We start from the raw sequence: 6,949 nt of genomic DNA, 5'->3' as shown, positions 1-6,949 counted from the left end.
TTAGACTTTTTTTATGAAATACTTGCATTTAAAATGCAAATACAAAATAAAAAATACCTATTTTTATCTTGGATTTAAGTACTTTTTTGAGAAAAGCATTTCGTATTTTATTTGAAATACTTTTCCAAATGTATTTTCTATTTGTGAAATGCAAAATTTTTACCGTTAAAAGTTATTAGCGATCAAATTTTACTTATATAAAATGATGAATGAAAATTGCTCACATTGGCCACTGAAAGTATTAGAACATTAAAAAGACATTCCATGAATGCCTCTAATTCTTTAACTGAAGAGAGCCCAAAAAATTCTAAACTCTTTGGAAATGGATAATCTAAAATATTGAATCGATATTGTTTTCCGGGTTCAATGACATGGTCCATAGAATTTTGAAGTTCCAAATTGATATCAGCACCTGCCAAATCACAACTTATCGCACCTTTAGCAAGGAACTACGAAATTATATGAATTACGACAAAACAGCTCGCAAAACAATATCGAATTGATATACCCCAGCTGTGTAAAAGTGTAAATCTCAAAACATCAAGTTATTGTGGTGTGCTAATAAATGAGTATAATCCAAAATTCCTAGAATACAATTCGAAAAACTTCAGTTATTAGATGAACCCAAAGTTAAAAAAACTATGGATTCCACTGCTTTCATTACAATGTGCAAAAGATTAGAAACAAAATAGGGTTGTAAGTATTTTGATATACAATGGTTGATGTTGATTTTACATCAATAAAATTATTTGTAACCCTATTTTGGCTCTGATCTTCCACGCTAAGCAGCCTATTTTGCCATCAATGTCTTTTTTCCAATTAAAAAGGTGACAAGGGCAAATAAGGAAGCATATAGAAGAATTTTCTGTGCTGACTAGAAGAAACTATAATATAAAGAAAGAAAAACCATATCTCAATCATTTCAAACAGAAAAATATGAATCATACTCAACCTTCGCAGTTGGTGATATAGTGCAAACACCACTATTAACCTAGAAAAGCTCCATTATTTAAAAAAGGAGCAAATGCCTGCAAGGTTTTCTTAAAACATATTTTATACCTACTTAATTACTTAAATAGGTGCTACAAGAAAGTATTTATTGGAAAAAAAGTATTTTGAAAATACATATTTTGCATTTAGCATTTAAAATACAATAGGGAGATCTATTTTGTATTTTACATTTTGCACATTTCTACTTATACTTTCAAAAAGGTTCAGCTTTTATGTGTGTTTTCCACGGAATTTGCAAAAAATTTCCTTAACTTGAATTTTCTTCAAGTCGAACAAAATAGGCGAATTTTCTCAGGTTAGATAGAGGTGTGTCGTAAAAGTGCTTAATTTTTAAGTACAACTTTATCAAGGTTTTCCATCTCGGAGGCAGGGGTGTAGTAAAGCACTGTACTCATGGTGCTCACGCTTCGACAAAAAAAATCGTTAAATAAAAGAGATTTATTGTTGCCATTAAATTTAAATTTAAACAAGAGGCAAGGACTATAGACGCTCGGTGAGAGTACGATGGTCTCATGCTGCTACAACCTCCACTGATTTAATGTGACCGTTCTCATATTTCTGGGAATTGCGGCAGTTTTTACTGTTTTATGGCAGAACGAGAGACGCGAGTGCCCCATGCTCAGCCGTTTTACACACCAATATTATCTCAGGCTAACTGTGCGAAAACTAGGAACACTCACATGTTAAACATAATAAAGTTTACGTGTTAATTATTCTCCAGAAACGGTAAATTTCAAAGATGCTTTGAACACTCTCTTAATGTTATTTCTTAAGAATTTCGTTTACAACGTCGTCGTTCCTCGCTCTCATGCACCATGAACGTTAACATTTTTAAACGCTCTAAACCGTACAAGAACCTAATAAAACTGAATTGCTCCAGAACCAAAAAAAGTGTATGTATATGTATAGGCAAGATAAGCTCTCTACGTGTGACACCTTAAGACAAACAACACAAAAAATTACCGGCAACGAAACAGATTTTTTTGTTAGTAATGTTTTAATAAGATTTACAGTGTAACAAGCTTACCTATAAGTTATTTTATTGTTATTATAAAGTGAAAAAATTTAAGACTTGCAAGACGTCCACATACTTGAAAAACAACAAAACGGACAAACAGACATACGAGTGAGCTTTCATTCGGGCGAACGGAACCCTAACCCGAGAACCGACTTAACATTGTAGTTGAAAAAAAAAACGTGTTCTTCCATACATTCAAACTGCAAATGTAAATTTGTTCGCACGATGTTGTTTTGTTGACATATTTACCATGTTATGTTCAAACCCTACGTTTGTTATTAATTTTTCCTGTAATCTATAAGTAAAGAACTATTATCTTCTTTTTTCAAAATTTTAGATTCAGTAGATTCAGAGATAACAGAGGAAAAATAGTCAGTTATCATCTATTTTCTTAAATAACTTTAAAACTATTTATTTAAAATTATAAAAAGAATATATTTGAGACCCTTACAACAAGCTCTTTCATTTGGTATGTCACACGGTACAGTTTGCAAAACTTTTTTATTATTTTCTACTGGCCCTCGCAAAAAATGCCCCCTTGTTTAAAATTAATTTATTACTACTAATACTTTAATACATTTAACATGACCGAACTGGTCTGTATAAGTTACAGACATGAGTACCAACATAACGCTACAAAAAAACCGAAAATCGAATATAGCCCAAACCGCGGAAATTCAAAATTCGCGATACCGAATATACCTCGTAAATTATCAAGTGATTACTATGTATCACTTTACTTACACAATTTGATTATAGATACAGTTAAATAGATAGAAGCGCAGTTACAAAATAAAGCTAGTTTAAAATACTAGTGTACAAGTATACATTCATTCAATAATCATCACGCGATAATGTCAAGAAAACAATAGAATTATAAACAAGAGTATATACTTGTTTCTACTCGGAAATACTTAAGACATACATCTTTATTAATTAATTTGATTTGTTTATCAAGTTTATTTTTAAAAATACAAAAAAGCGCACACAAAATACTGTTTTTCACCGTACCCCAAGATTTTTCAATTNTAGCGGTTGCGGCGGTACCGGCCGGTTTGTATTGTCTAATGACAAAAAAGCTGTGATTGTTGCATATAAAGACATTCTATAGTATATTTACTATCAGCATTGCACCCGTTCGAAGCATAGTGTATAAATAACACCATTAAACCAATTCCTTAACTCCCTATACAGGTATGTTTGTGTGTTTGAAGAAGTTTCACTTCAATAGCGTGTTTAATTACACGTTGTTTTTTTTTTAAACCTTTTAGTGTCTTAGTGTTAATATTAATCAAATTACTAACTAATAAAACAGTAATCTAATCTAAATCTACGTCTAGTATACTACAACTCCCGTTTCTACCTCTAATATGTCTCTGACTAGACCTTCATGCCTGAGAAGATGATCCATCAACCTATCTCGCTCATTTCTTATTGACATCCATAGAGTCCCCTCTTCTCCTATTCTTCTTCATACCCCTTCATTTCTTACCTTTTCTATTCACGGCAGTGGAGTTTTTTAATTTCTCCTTGTTCGCTTAAATTTTTGGTAAAAATCAATCGTTAATTTTTAGGATTTTCAACTATTTTTTGTTTTTCCAGAACTATTATATGCGAGGAGCAGGACCCGAATGTACTCAAATTCAATAGCTAAAGAAGTTGATAAAATCCTTAAAGACAACGGCCTAACTGATATAAAACGAACATATGCTGTTCAGGATATTGATACCTGCTTATTTAAAAAAAAACAGTACATTCATGAAATTTGTTCGAAATGAATTGATATTAAATCTGTTAGCAACTTGAATGAGTTTTTTCAATTAATTCCTTCCTTTTTTCAATAAATGAATCATAGTACGTAATTATTTGTATTTATAAGAAGAAAAATCAAATAGGCAGGTAAGTGTTCGTTAGTTTACGATAAATGCAGAGAAATTCTTCTTATTAATGAAATTAGCATTGATAATTTAATGGAGAAAGATTAATATACGCCGATGAAAATGCAATGTTAACATATTGTTCAATGCCTACCTAATAAGATTAATAAATTTGATTTGTTTATCAAATCAGTAAAAATTCACAAAAAATACTGCTCCATACAATAACCACTGTACCGAATTATTGTGTGACTGTCCATTATGTACCGCAACATTAATCAATTTTTTACCTCGGTAACTCTCACGCAACGGAATATTAACGCCCGGCTGGTGTATTTTTTTCCTCGAAATACACTTACAATCGCTAAGTGTTTCAGAGATGAAAGATTTCTAAGAATAAGCAGCTTATGTTCGGTACGATTAATTCATTTGATTTCATTATCAATTTCTCTTTACAAATACAAAAAAAATGCACAGGAAATACAGCCCTTTATGATAACGACTATTCGATTATTGTATATGGCGGCCCTTAAATTACGTATCGCAAAATTCACCAATTTTTGGCCTGCACAACGTCATAGCCCCATAAAGCCCGGTTGAACTCTTATATTCCCCCAAATACACTTACAACTGCGAAGAGATTGTGAGATGACAGTTTTCGAGAACAACTTATTGTTCGATACGATTAATTAATTTGATTTCATTATCATATTGTATTATTGTACATGGCGGCAGATAAATTATGTACGTAATTTAATTTGTTTATCAAGTGCTCTATAGAAATAGAAAAAATCCTGCTCTTTAAAATGGCGACCATTAAATTGATGATCGATAAATTACGTATCGCTAAATTCGTCAATTTTTCACTTCTGTAACTCTCACCTAACAGTACCATATCAATATCATCCGGCTGGACTATCTTTTTCCCTGAAATACACTTACAACCGCTAAGTGTTCGAAAGATGAAAGATTTCCGAGAATAAACAGCCTATTGTTCGATACGATCGATTAATTTCATTTTTTTAACAAATTATCTACATATATATTGATAAATTTCAGAAAAAATTGTTAACATTTTTTCACTTCCTCTTGCACTAAACTAACCTTAAAAAGCTTTGTGTGACATTGCCCGTAAGCTTTGTCAAAGCCCAAATAATGTCAGAGGCTTTAAGCCATTTTTATCATTCTCACAATCCCAACAATAACAATATAAATTAAAGTTTCCAATATCAATTCTATGATCTATTTTAACTGTACTCGAAAGTTGTTAGTGTTGTACTAATTTTAATTAATTACATCACACAATTAAACAACTCAAACCTGGAAAACTAGAACACTCATTTTCGGACAATGGAAAACGTTATTTACCATTTTTATGTTACAAAATTTTAAAGTCAAAACCGTCAATTGTACACAAAATTCATTAGTGACATCATTGTTATTCCTATCGTTAACGAGATTACTGATAATTTTTCTAGTGTAGGAGGGCCTCAAGCTTAAAGAAATGAGGGTTGCCTACCGTGGAGCAAAATTATTCGAAAACCAAATAAATCCAAGTCGATTCAAACAAAGTTAAAATCGTAACCGAAATATTCAGGAAAAATTCGCATACTTTGTTTAGGATAAATTGAAAAACTCGCAAATTACTTCGAAAATAAAACTCCTATCTAAAAAAAATTCAGATACAATTTTGAAATACTGAACATCATCATCATAAGGTCGTCAGTCCAAAGACTGGTTGGACATCTCACTTCCTTAACTATTTTTTGTGAACAATAATCTAATTTATGTCTACCCCTACTCCTCTTAACTCCTGTTTCTGCTTCTAACAATCTATCTCGCCTATTTCTTGTTATCGGCTTTGCACCTACTAAACATAATAAAACAAAAATACGATTTCATAAAATTGCAATAGAAATATGCACCTAAATGACACGCAGTTTGTTTATTTAAGATAAAGTCAAAAACTAATGATTATGGCAAGTACACTTGGAAATTTCTACGGAATAGTTCAATAAGAATTTATTATAATAAACATATACTAAGAAAATGATTTTAATTATCGATTCTGCTATTAGATATTTAAACTGAAATTACGTAATTATTAAACGATGTCGAAACGTCGGTGTTGAAAAGAAAACGAAATGCTTCTTAAAGCTGTAATAACAGAAGTTTGTAGTCAAATGTCGCAGACTTTATTTGTTAAAGATAAGTTCAAAAACTAGTAAACTAGACGACCGACCCTGGCGGCCAATGAGCATGATTCCACGCACAAACACTTCAAAATATTTTTAACGACCGAGTAGCTACAAAAAATAGAGCTATCAATAATAATTAAGAAAAATTACTATCATTGCGAGATAAAAACAAATTTTTTGTGATATGATATGGGCCACGAATTTAACTTATTTGGAAATTTTTTTCCTACATAAATACACCTAGAAAAAAATATAAGACCATTTTGCTTTCTAAGTAACACATAAAAAGTAGCAACGATGTTTAAACAAATATTGACGATCGCCCTTCTTGCATTGATAACGTATTGTTATTCACAACAATACACGTCACCAGGTCAGTGTGCAGACAGAAGAGTAAGACCGATACGAAATTTACAATTCGAGAGGGTAAGTAAGTTCCTTTTATTTACTAGCTTCCAGGAGGCGATAGGGCATCATAACACAAGAAAATTAAATAAACGATGAACCACTGTTACATCTAGTTAATACGACCATATGTTGTAAAATAAATAAAATAAATACAAACACCATTCACGCAAGCCCAAATCACTCCAATTGATAAGGCAGGTAATAAATTAGACAGCAATAAGTACAGATCAATATCAATAACATCAAGCACAGCTAAAGTTTTTGAAAAAAGATTAAAAGAAAGGTTCGCATTAGACGAATAGACAACATGGGCTTTAGAGGAACAACACAAAATCTTATTCAAAGCTACCTTACAGATAGAACGCAAACCCTAAAAGTTGTAAATCATAACAGCAATCCGCAAAAAATCCCGTGCGGAGTACCTCAAGGAACTATAC

The 6,949-nt window shown here is 31.6% G+C and overlaps 1 long non-coding RNA gene across 1 annotated transcript in view; it reads left to right on the top strand.

Annotated features, from left to right (window-relative positions):
• Positions 1-3,836, top strand: part of LOC108740865 — a 7,383-nt gene extending 3,547 nt beyond the window's left edge. The window contains exon 3 of the long non-coding RNA XR_001938413.2: positions 3,632-3,836. This is a non-coding gene — a long non-coding RNA (uncharacterized LOC108740865). The remainder of the gene's footprint in view (positions 1-3,631) is intronic.
• Positions 3,837-6,949: the final 3,113 nt, after the last annotated feature.

This window comes from Agrilus planipennis, unplaced genomic scaffold (genome assembly GCF_000699045.2).
Source record: "Agrilus planipennis isolate EAB-ADULT unplaced genomic scaffold, Apla_2.0 scaffold282, whole genome shotgun sequence".
Lineage (NCBI taxonomy): Eukaryota > Metazoa > Arthropoda > Insecta > Coleoptera > Buprestidae > Agrilus > Agrilus planipennis.
The sequence above is the reverse complement of the archived record's forward strand: the minus strand, read 5'-3'. Positions and strand labels throughout refer to the sequence as shown.